Raw genomic sequence first — 9,452 nt, 5'->3', positions numbered from 1 at the left:
GTAGTGGAAATATAAATAACATAATTGAAATTTCAAAATGGGTATGAAACACCCTTGAACGTTTAGACCCCCAAATACAAAATTATCAATTCAAGCTATATATCAAACAACGTATGTGCGGAAAATGATAACAAGCTTATAACAGAATTGATAAGCAATCTAAACCATACAAAATCACAATCACAGCAGTAATTAAATGGTAAAGATAAAGGGAATAGAGATGCAAACACAAAGACAACACGCGATGTGTTATTGAAGAGGAAACTGAAGCCCTCGGCGTAAAACCTCTCTGCCGCCCTCCAAGCGGTCAATAATCCACTAGAAAATGTAGTTGGGATACATGAACAGCAATAGACCCTCCAAGCCTAATCTACCCAAGTACCTAAGCCCTCCAAGCTTCCTGCTCCAACGAGACTGCGTTAAACCTTTTTCTTTTCTAGCTTACCAGATTCCGTTATAGCTCATAGCATCAACCAATCACCATTGGTTCCTTCCCAAACTGCTTTCCTTAGCACCAAATAAACCTTCTCATAGACGTGGGTGTGGTGAGAAAAGGATTTGGTAAATAACCTCTCAAGGGTATGACAATGGAGAGGAAGAGAGTAGAGGAATTTGTAAAGTCTCTAAGGTAAAGATTGTGGATGAATCAATCTTGTTTTTCTCTAGGGTTTCTCTCAAAAATTCTCTCCGGAAGCTCTCTTAATATCGTGGGTATAAGGGTCTATATATAGTGGGGTGAGAAAGGAATACGAAGAGACAGTTTTTGCCAAACAGGGTAAATTGGCGGCTTGGTCTCGCGGCTTGTCCAAGTTGCGACGTAACGGCTTGACCAGCCTGGGACTTTTGTCCTGTAGTGCGACAGCTGGCGCAACCCTTCAGAGCCCCTGTGTGCATCTCACGTGCCTGCAGTTGGCGGCTTGCAACCGCGAGCCACCGGCGAGTCCTAGCCGCGAAACTCTGCTTCTTTGCACATACTTGAGCTTTTATTCACATCTTCTCTCACACTACCCTTACAATAATCCCACCTAAATACAGAGTTACTAAGTGCTAAATTACAAGCAAATTGGCACGAAATAAAGCCAATAAGATGGTTGATAAAATTCAACCTTACAATCTCTCTCTTTGGCTATTCCGTGACAAAACCCTAAAACAAACTCTAGACTTAACGCATGAGTTGGGAACAGTTGGAAAACTCACTCATACCTAACTCTAGAATCTGTGAAGCTTTTGAATCATAAGAACAAGTATCTCTTGAAACACAACAACACAATAAGTTCATTGTATGCAGAAACTTGTAATGCATATAAAGCAAGCATAAAGGGATCAGGCACAATGGAATAAAGCAATAAACCATGGCAAGACCAAAACAGGTAATCACTATAACCAAGTGATCACAATGCTCATTCACACTTGGAATGAACATCCGGACATTCAAGATGACAAACATAAGGCAAATCACTTGAATGACCAACACTCAACCAATGCACAGTACATGAAGTATGTGCATTTAGGAAAAATCCTACAAGGGCACAAGAGTGACAGTACTTAAAAGAAATGCAAAACATTTAGTTAGAAGTACTAATTTTAACAAAGCACAAAGGCTACATAAAGCATGGCATAAACCACAAAGGCCTACAAACATGCATAGAAACAAACCCTTAAAGCTTACAGAAGCAACATGGGTACAAATCAGAAAATATAAAGTACTGAATAATATAAGATGGATACAAAAATATGATAAAAGCTAAAGATAGACAAAGCAGTAAACAAAAGTCTGTTAGCTGAAATCTCCCCCTTTCGTTAAGCACTCCCCCTGCTAATAACATCTCCCCCTTTTTGTCATGGAATAGCTAGTCTTCATCATCTTCTAGTTTCTTTGAATTTCATCCAATTGAGTTTGAATAGAAGTGAACTTCGTATCCCATCGAATGTTGAGATGGTGCAAGATGGAAGTAAGGCCGGGCATCTTTGAACTCAGTTCATGAACAAAAGCTACAATAAAGTCTAGCTTCTCGTCGGCGGGGAATGAACTGGAGCGCGAACCACTGTGGGATGCGGAAGCTTCTATTTTGATTCCCTTCTTGCTATGACCAATGCTAGCGTTGAATGTGTGCATGTTGATTGGACATGGTTTTGTGCAGGGAAATTCATTCTTAAAAGGATGGAGCCTTTTACGCTTCAGAATCCGTGAGATGAGACAACAAAAAGGAATGCACATCATTGATTCTGTTCGTAGAGTAGTTTTGCAAAGGATATGAAAGATATGAGCACAGATATCAATCTCTACATCAGAAATCAGATCATGAAGAAACAGTGTACGCCTGGGGTTCATATACCCTGTGCTAGATAGGGGATATAGGTTGTGAAACATGACGATCGTAAGCACCCTCAATTTTGGAGGAAGAGATGAAACACTGACTGAGTTCCCATTCGAAGAAAATTCTAGATCGTCTCCAAGAACTGCTTTAAGTAATTCCTCATATGGATGTAGATCATCATAAACTGGTGAGACCTCAAGTATTGGCCTGTTGATGTGCAGAATCTCTGCTAGGTATGCAGGAGAGACCGAGAAACTTTTTCCTCTAACCCAGCACTTAAGTTCGTCTCCTTCAACAATTGCATTTGCATAAAACTCTTTTACCAGATTTTCATATGCATCATCAAGGTCGGAGAGGAGATAATTCCAATCCTTGCGGGCAAACCATTGAGGAATGTTGGTGTCAAAGAGAGAATTTTGGTCAAAGACTCTTTCAATCAGTGGTGTAGCCTTTTTGAAATAATTTTCATGAGTCTGAAAGGCAGCATACGATCGAAACTTGTTGGGATCGAACACACCAGATGGGGAACGGGCCCGTTTTGGTCTAGGAGAGAAATTATCAATTTCAATGACAGGTTCCTTCCCTTTGCTGCTACCTCCTTTCACAACTGATCTCTTGAATGGAGACATTTTGACACTGCAACATGATTTAACACACACAAGGGACACCAAACACGACATCAAACATTATTAGCAATGTGTCAGTGTCATACCATGGATAATGAAGGAAACCCTAAACATTTAAGATTTAGGTTCAAATCATGATAATGAGTGTGTGTAAACAACCAGTACCACAATAGGTACACAAGATAGAGAAGATCAGTGTATGGACCAACACAAATGTATAATACAACCCGAACATTAGAAACCCATGTTCGAACATGATAAATCACAACCCACAACAATACCTTCACAACTCAGAAAAAAATTGCTCAAATCAGTAAGTATGAAGGGAAAGGAAGAAAACCCATACCTTTTTGTTGAAGATTTGAGAGGAGATGATGCATAAATGGAGGATTTTCAAAGGAAAAAAAAAACTCGGAGAGTTTGTGAGAGTAAAATGGGGAAGACAATGAACAGTCACAAAAGTACGAGGGAAAAACTAAAAAGTTTTAAAATTGACCTTGGAAAGCAAAACACGCGTTTTTCGCGACTGGGTTAAGTTGCCAGTAAGTCGCTAGGTTAAGCCGCGAAACACTACAAAACGAAGATTTTCAAAAATCTTCTAAGTGTTTTTTGCGACTGGAAAGTCTACCCGCAAGATAGTCGTGAGATGAGCCGTGAAAATCCCTGAGTACCCCTCGCGACTGGACCTTCCACCCGCGAACAAGTCGCCACACCGAGTCGCGAAATATGCAAAAACACAAATTTTGAAAAATTTTCTAAGCCTTTTTCACGATTGGGATACTGACCCGCCAGCGAGCAGCGAAAAATCTTTGAGTGAGCTTGCGACTGGAACATGCGATTGGGTTAACCCGCGACTTAGTCGCCAAAACAGGGCAACACTGTTTTTGAAATTTTGACATTTTGTAGAAACAAAAACACTTTCCAAAAACAAATCAAAACACTCAAAAATCTTTTTGTGTTTGACCAATAAAGATTGAGCATGTGAAAACACAATCAATTAAGTACAATCACACAAATGAATATGACATTCGTTGAACATAGACTTGTGTGATGTGTATGGATATCAAAAATGAGGTAGTCCTTAGTCCAATGTGAAACTTCAATGATCAATTCAATCAAGGCATACACAACTAGCACTAGATAATGTGACCTATCTCAATTATAGAAATATGCATATATGACTTCCCACAAGCACTTGATAACAATTCTTTGAAGCTTTTCATTTGGCTCCATATTCAACATATCATTTGCACTTTTGAGCAAAGAAAATCTCATTATGAGATAGATGCCTGAAATTTTTGATATTTCAATTGATGAGTTAGCCTTTGGCTTTTTGGGCATCATACATTTTATTTTGGTCGCTTTCCCTTTTTCCTAGTCGAATACTAGTATGTGCGACAGGTTTTTGCAGCTCTATATCTCTTTTCATTTGGAGATTTACATTTAGAGAGCCTTTTTAAGCATAAAAATAAAAATGGGAAGATATATAGGCATGAGTCTATGCATGTCTCAAGATCAACAAAACCATTCACTAATCATTTATGACAAGGTTGAAGATCTATTTACAACAGTCACATAGATTTCAGAATTTCTTCCACAATGATATGAGTGCATAAGAGACAAGCTAAACTCGGTAAATGCACACAGCCATAAGTACAAAGGTACAAGGCAAAACATACTTTGAGACAAAAACTCAACAAAGCCGATCAAACTTTTTAAGATTTTCTACTTTTTGTGTATTTTTTGGATTTTTGACACAAAGGAAAAAAAAATTTTGATAAAAAATATCCACAAAAAAATGAAGACAAACATAAGACACCCAAAGCAACCAAGAACACAATAAGATATCATGAGATTGAGTTTAAAGAATGATACCGACACCAATTGTCTTATGCAAGGATTCAAACCTTGGGCCATCAAGAGGTTTGGTGAATATGTCTGCCTTTTGATTGTTAGTATTGATGAATTCTAGACATACTGTCTTGTCTTCTACCAAGTCCCGAATGAAGTGATAGTGGATCTCGATATGCTTTGATTTGGAGTGCTGAACTGGATTCTTTGACAAGTTTATGGCACTAGTGTTATCACAGAACACACACATAGTGTCTTGAGAAATTCCATAGTCATGCAATAGCTTTCTCATCCATAACAATTGTGCACAACAACTTCCTGCTGCAATATATTCAGCTTCAGCCATTGACAGGGATACTGAATTTTTCTTTTTGCTCATCCATAAAACCAAGTTATTTCCAAGATAGAAGCACCCACCAGAAGTACTTTTCCTATCATCAATGCACCCTGCCTAGTCAGCATTTGAATATCCCGCCAAACACTCATTCGAATCTTTTGTATACCAAATCCCATAGTCAGATGTGCCATTTACATAGCGAATGATTCGCTCAACTGCTGTTAAGTGGGATTCTTTAGGAGCAACTTGAAACCTTGCACATACTCTAACACTGAATGCAATATCTGGCCTACTTGTTGTGAGATAGAGAAGACTGCCAATCATACTTCGATAAAGGGTTGGATCAACGTCAACACCGGCTACATCTATGCTTAACTTTGCCAAGGAACTCATGGGAGTAGAAGTATGTTTCTTGGAGTCCAGACCAAATCTTTTGACAAGATTTTTGGCATACTTCTCTTGAGAAATAAATATTCCATCTCTCTGTTGTTTCACTTGAAGCCCAAGGAAGTAGTTTAACTCTCCCACCATGCTCATTTCAAATTCCCTTTTCAATTCTTCCGAGAACTCGTGAGCTAGTTGATCAATTGTGGATCCAAATACAATATCATCCATGTACACTTGAGCGACAAGAAGGGATTTTTCATCTCTTTTAACAAACAATTTGCGATCTGCTTGACCTCTTTTGAACCCAAGATCCAATAGGTAAGTAGTGAGATAATCATACCATACTCTTGGCGCCTGCTTCAACCCATACAAAGCTTTCTTCAATCTTAGTACATGACCCAAGAAGTGAGGATCTTCAAACCCCTTTGGTTGTTCAACAAAGACTTCTTCATTGAGAAAGCCGTTTAAGAAGGCACTCTTTACATCCATTTGATACAACTTGAAATCCATGATGCATGCTATGGATAAGAGAATTTGAATGAACTCTAGTCTTGCTACCAAAGCAAATGATTCATCAAAATCTATGCCTTCCACCTGAGTATACCCTTGAGCCACCAATCTAGACTTGTTTCGGATAACTTCACCATCTTCATCTGTTTTGTTCTTAAAAATCCACTTGGTGCCGATCACATGTGTATTTTGAGGCCTTGGAACCAATTCCCACACATCATTTCTAACAAATTGGTGTAGCTCCTAGTGCATAAACTCTACCCAATTCTCATCTTTTAGTGCTTCTTCTACCTTTTTAGGTTCAAATTGAGCAAGATAGCAAGTTGTATGTTACATGGTTAGCAGTATACCTTGGCTCTTTTCTCAAACAAAGTCCCTCGTTCACATCCCCAATAATATTACTTGATGGGTGATTGAGAGTCACTCTTGATGAAGGTTTCTTGGAAGTTGAGAGTTCCTCATTACGAGAAATTGGGGTTTGAACTTCTGGAGGAGTGAGTGGACTTGAGACTTCTTGTGTTGATCTAGTCTCTCTTCTTGATATAGGAGGTGTGGACTCCTTTCCGGGTGTTACTTTCTCAGCATCATCACTTAGAGGCATATCATCATCATCGTCATTCTCCTTGAGTTTGAGCCCCTTTCCATCATCCTCAATTTCCTTTTCTGAAATATGGTGTCGTCTATGACCACATTGATTGACTCCATCACCGTCTTAGTACGCTTGTTGTACACTCTATAAGCTCGGCTATTTATGGAGTATCCTAGGAATATTCCTTCATCACTCTTAGCATCAAATTTTCCCGGATTTTCCCTGTCATTTAGAATGTAGCATGTGCTCCCAAATACTTGAAATACTTCACCTTGGGTTTCTTTTCTCTCCATATTTCATATGACATCTTCTTTGTCCCTGCTCGGAAATAGATTTTGTTATAAATTGATAAGATGTGTTCACAGCTTCAGCCCAGAACCTTTAAGGTATGTTTTTGTTGAGTAGCATGACTCTTGACATCTCTTGGATCACCCGGTTCTTTCTTTCAACCACCCCATTTTGTTGTGGAGTCTTTGGAGCTGAAAATTCCTTCTTGATACCATGCTCTTCACAAAACGGTTCAAATTTAGCATTCTCGAATTCCTTCCTATGATCACTTCTGATTTTGACTATAGGAACTCCTTTTTCATTCTGCAGTCTCTTGCATAATCTTTGCATTTTATCACATGCTTTGGACTTCTCTCTAAGGAATCCCACCCAAGAGTACCTTGAGAAATCATCAACTACCACAATAATGTATCTCTTTTCTCCTAGGCTTTCAATTCTTGTAGGCCCTATTAGATCAACGTGAAGAAGTTCCAAACACCGTAAGGTAGCAATCACATTCACCTTGTGATAGTTTGCTTTTGTTTGTTTCCCCATTTGACATGCTCCACATATAGTCTTCTCCACCTTTCCAAACTTTGGAAGTCCCTCAACTGCCTCAAGTTTAAAGACTTTACATGCTTGTTTGAAGTTTGCATGTCCAAACCTGTGATGCCAAAGTTTCAGCATATCAACACGAGCACTTGTACACGAAATAGGTGCCATAGGAACTACTCCATAGCAATTATCAGTAGTCCTATTTTCCTCCAAGACTTGAATCTCTTTTTCATCAATGATTATGCACCCCTTCTTTGAGAATTGAACAAGAAAGTCTTCATCACATATTTGAGTGATACTTAATAGATTTGCCTTCAATCCTTTGATGTATAGCACTTCTTTCAATAAAGGTAATCCCGGTATTTCAACCGTCCCTTTCCCGAGAACTTGAGCATGACTCCTATCACCAAAAGTCACATAATCACATGCTTTCTCTTTAAGAGTCTTAAACAATGATTTATCTCCTGTCATATGACGAGAGCATCCACTGTCAAGGTACCATAAGCATGAGAACTTCAATGAGGTGTACACAAATATACAAGCATGAGACAAGCATTCTTGACTATCAAACAGAAATTCATTTTTATTTTCCATGCTTTTTCCATATTGAATTTTCTTTTTCAGATTATCAACATTTTCACACAATATTCTATTTCTTCTTTTGTATTTCTCAATCAAAGAGTTAGACTCACATAGACTATTGTGTAGAATGTGGTTCTTATTTTCAAAGTATTTCAACATGTGAATGAACATCCTAGCATGTTTCTTGGATTTAATTAACTCTTAGAGTTAATTTTTAGAATATCCTTCAAACATACTTATAGAGTCATTATCACAAACACCTAAACCACAATTCAGTATGACCCTTTTTACAGCTGCATCCATAGGCAAGGGGTCTAGGATCGCACTCAGGTAATCAAACCACAAAGAGTGCACCCGTAGTTCAAAATGGGTATGAAACACCCTTGAACATTTAGACCTGCAAATACAAAATTACCAATTGATAATTTTATAACAGAATTGAGAAGCAATCTAAACCATACAATATCACAATCACAGTAGTAATTAAATGGTAAAGATAAAGGGAAGATAGATGCAAACACAAAGACAACACGCAATGTGTTATAGAAGAGGAAACCGAAGCCCTTGGCGTAAAACCTTTCTGCCGCCCTCCAAGCGGTCAATAATCCACTAGAAAATATAGTTGGGATACATGAACAGCAATAGACCCTCCAAGCCTAATCTACCCAGGTACCTAAGCCCTCCAAGCTTCCTGCTCCAACGAGGTTGCGCCAAACCGTTTTCTTTTCTAGTTTACCTGATTTCACTATAGCCCATTGCATCAACCAATCACCATTGGTTCCTTCCCAAACTGCTTCCCTTAGCACCAAATAAACCTTCTCACAAACGTGGGTGTGGTGAGAAAAGGATTTGGTAAATAACCTCTCAAGGGTATGACAATGGAGAGGAAGAGAGTAGAGGAATTTGTAGAGTCTCTAAGGTAAAGATTGTAGATGAATCAATCTTGTTTTTCTCTAGGGTTTCTCTCAGAAATTCTCTCTGGAGGCTCTCTCAATATCGTGGGTATAAGGGTCTATATATAGTGGGGTGAGAAAGGAATACGAAGAGACAGTTTTTGCCAAATAGGGTAAATTGGCGGCTTGGTCTCGCGGCTTGTCCAAGTCACGAGTTCAAGTCGCGACGTAACGGCCTGGCCAGCCTAGGACTTTTGTCCTGTAGTATGACAGCTGGCGTGACCCTTCAGCTCCTCTGTGTGCATCTCACGTGCCTGCAGTTGGCGGCTTGCAGCCGCGAGCCACCCGCGAGTCCTAACCGCGAAACTTTGCTTCTTTGCACATACTTCAGCTTTTATTCACATCTTCTCACACACTACCCTTACAATAATCTCACCTAAATACAGGGTTACTAAGTGCTAAATTACAAGCAAATTGGCATGGAATAAAGCCAACAAGATGGATGATAAAATTCAACCTTACAATAATGATATAATG

This window comes from Quercus suber, unplaced genomic scaffold (genome assembly GCF_002906115.3).
Source record: "Quercus suber isolate HL8 unplaced genomic scaffold, Cork oak 2.0 scaffold_72, whole genome shotgun sequence".
Classification (NCBI taxonomy): Eukaryota; Viridiplantae; Streptophyta; class Magnoliopsida; order Fagales; family Fagaceae; genus Quercus; species Quercus suber.
This window is presented reverse-complemented; position numbering follows the sequence as displayed.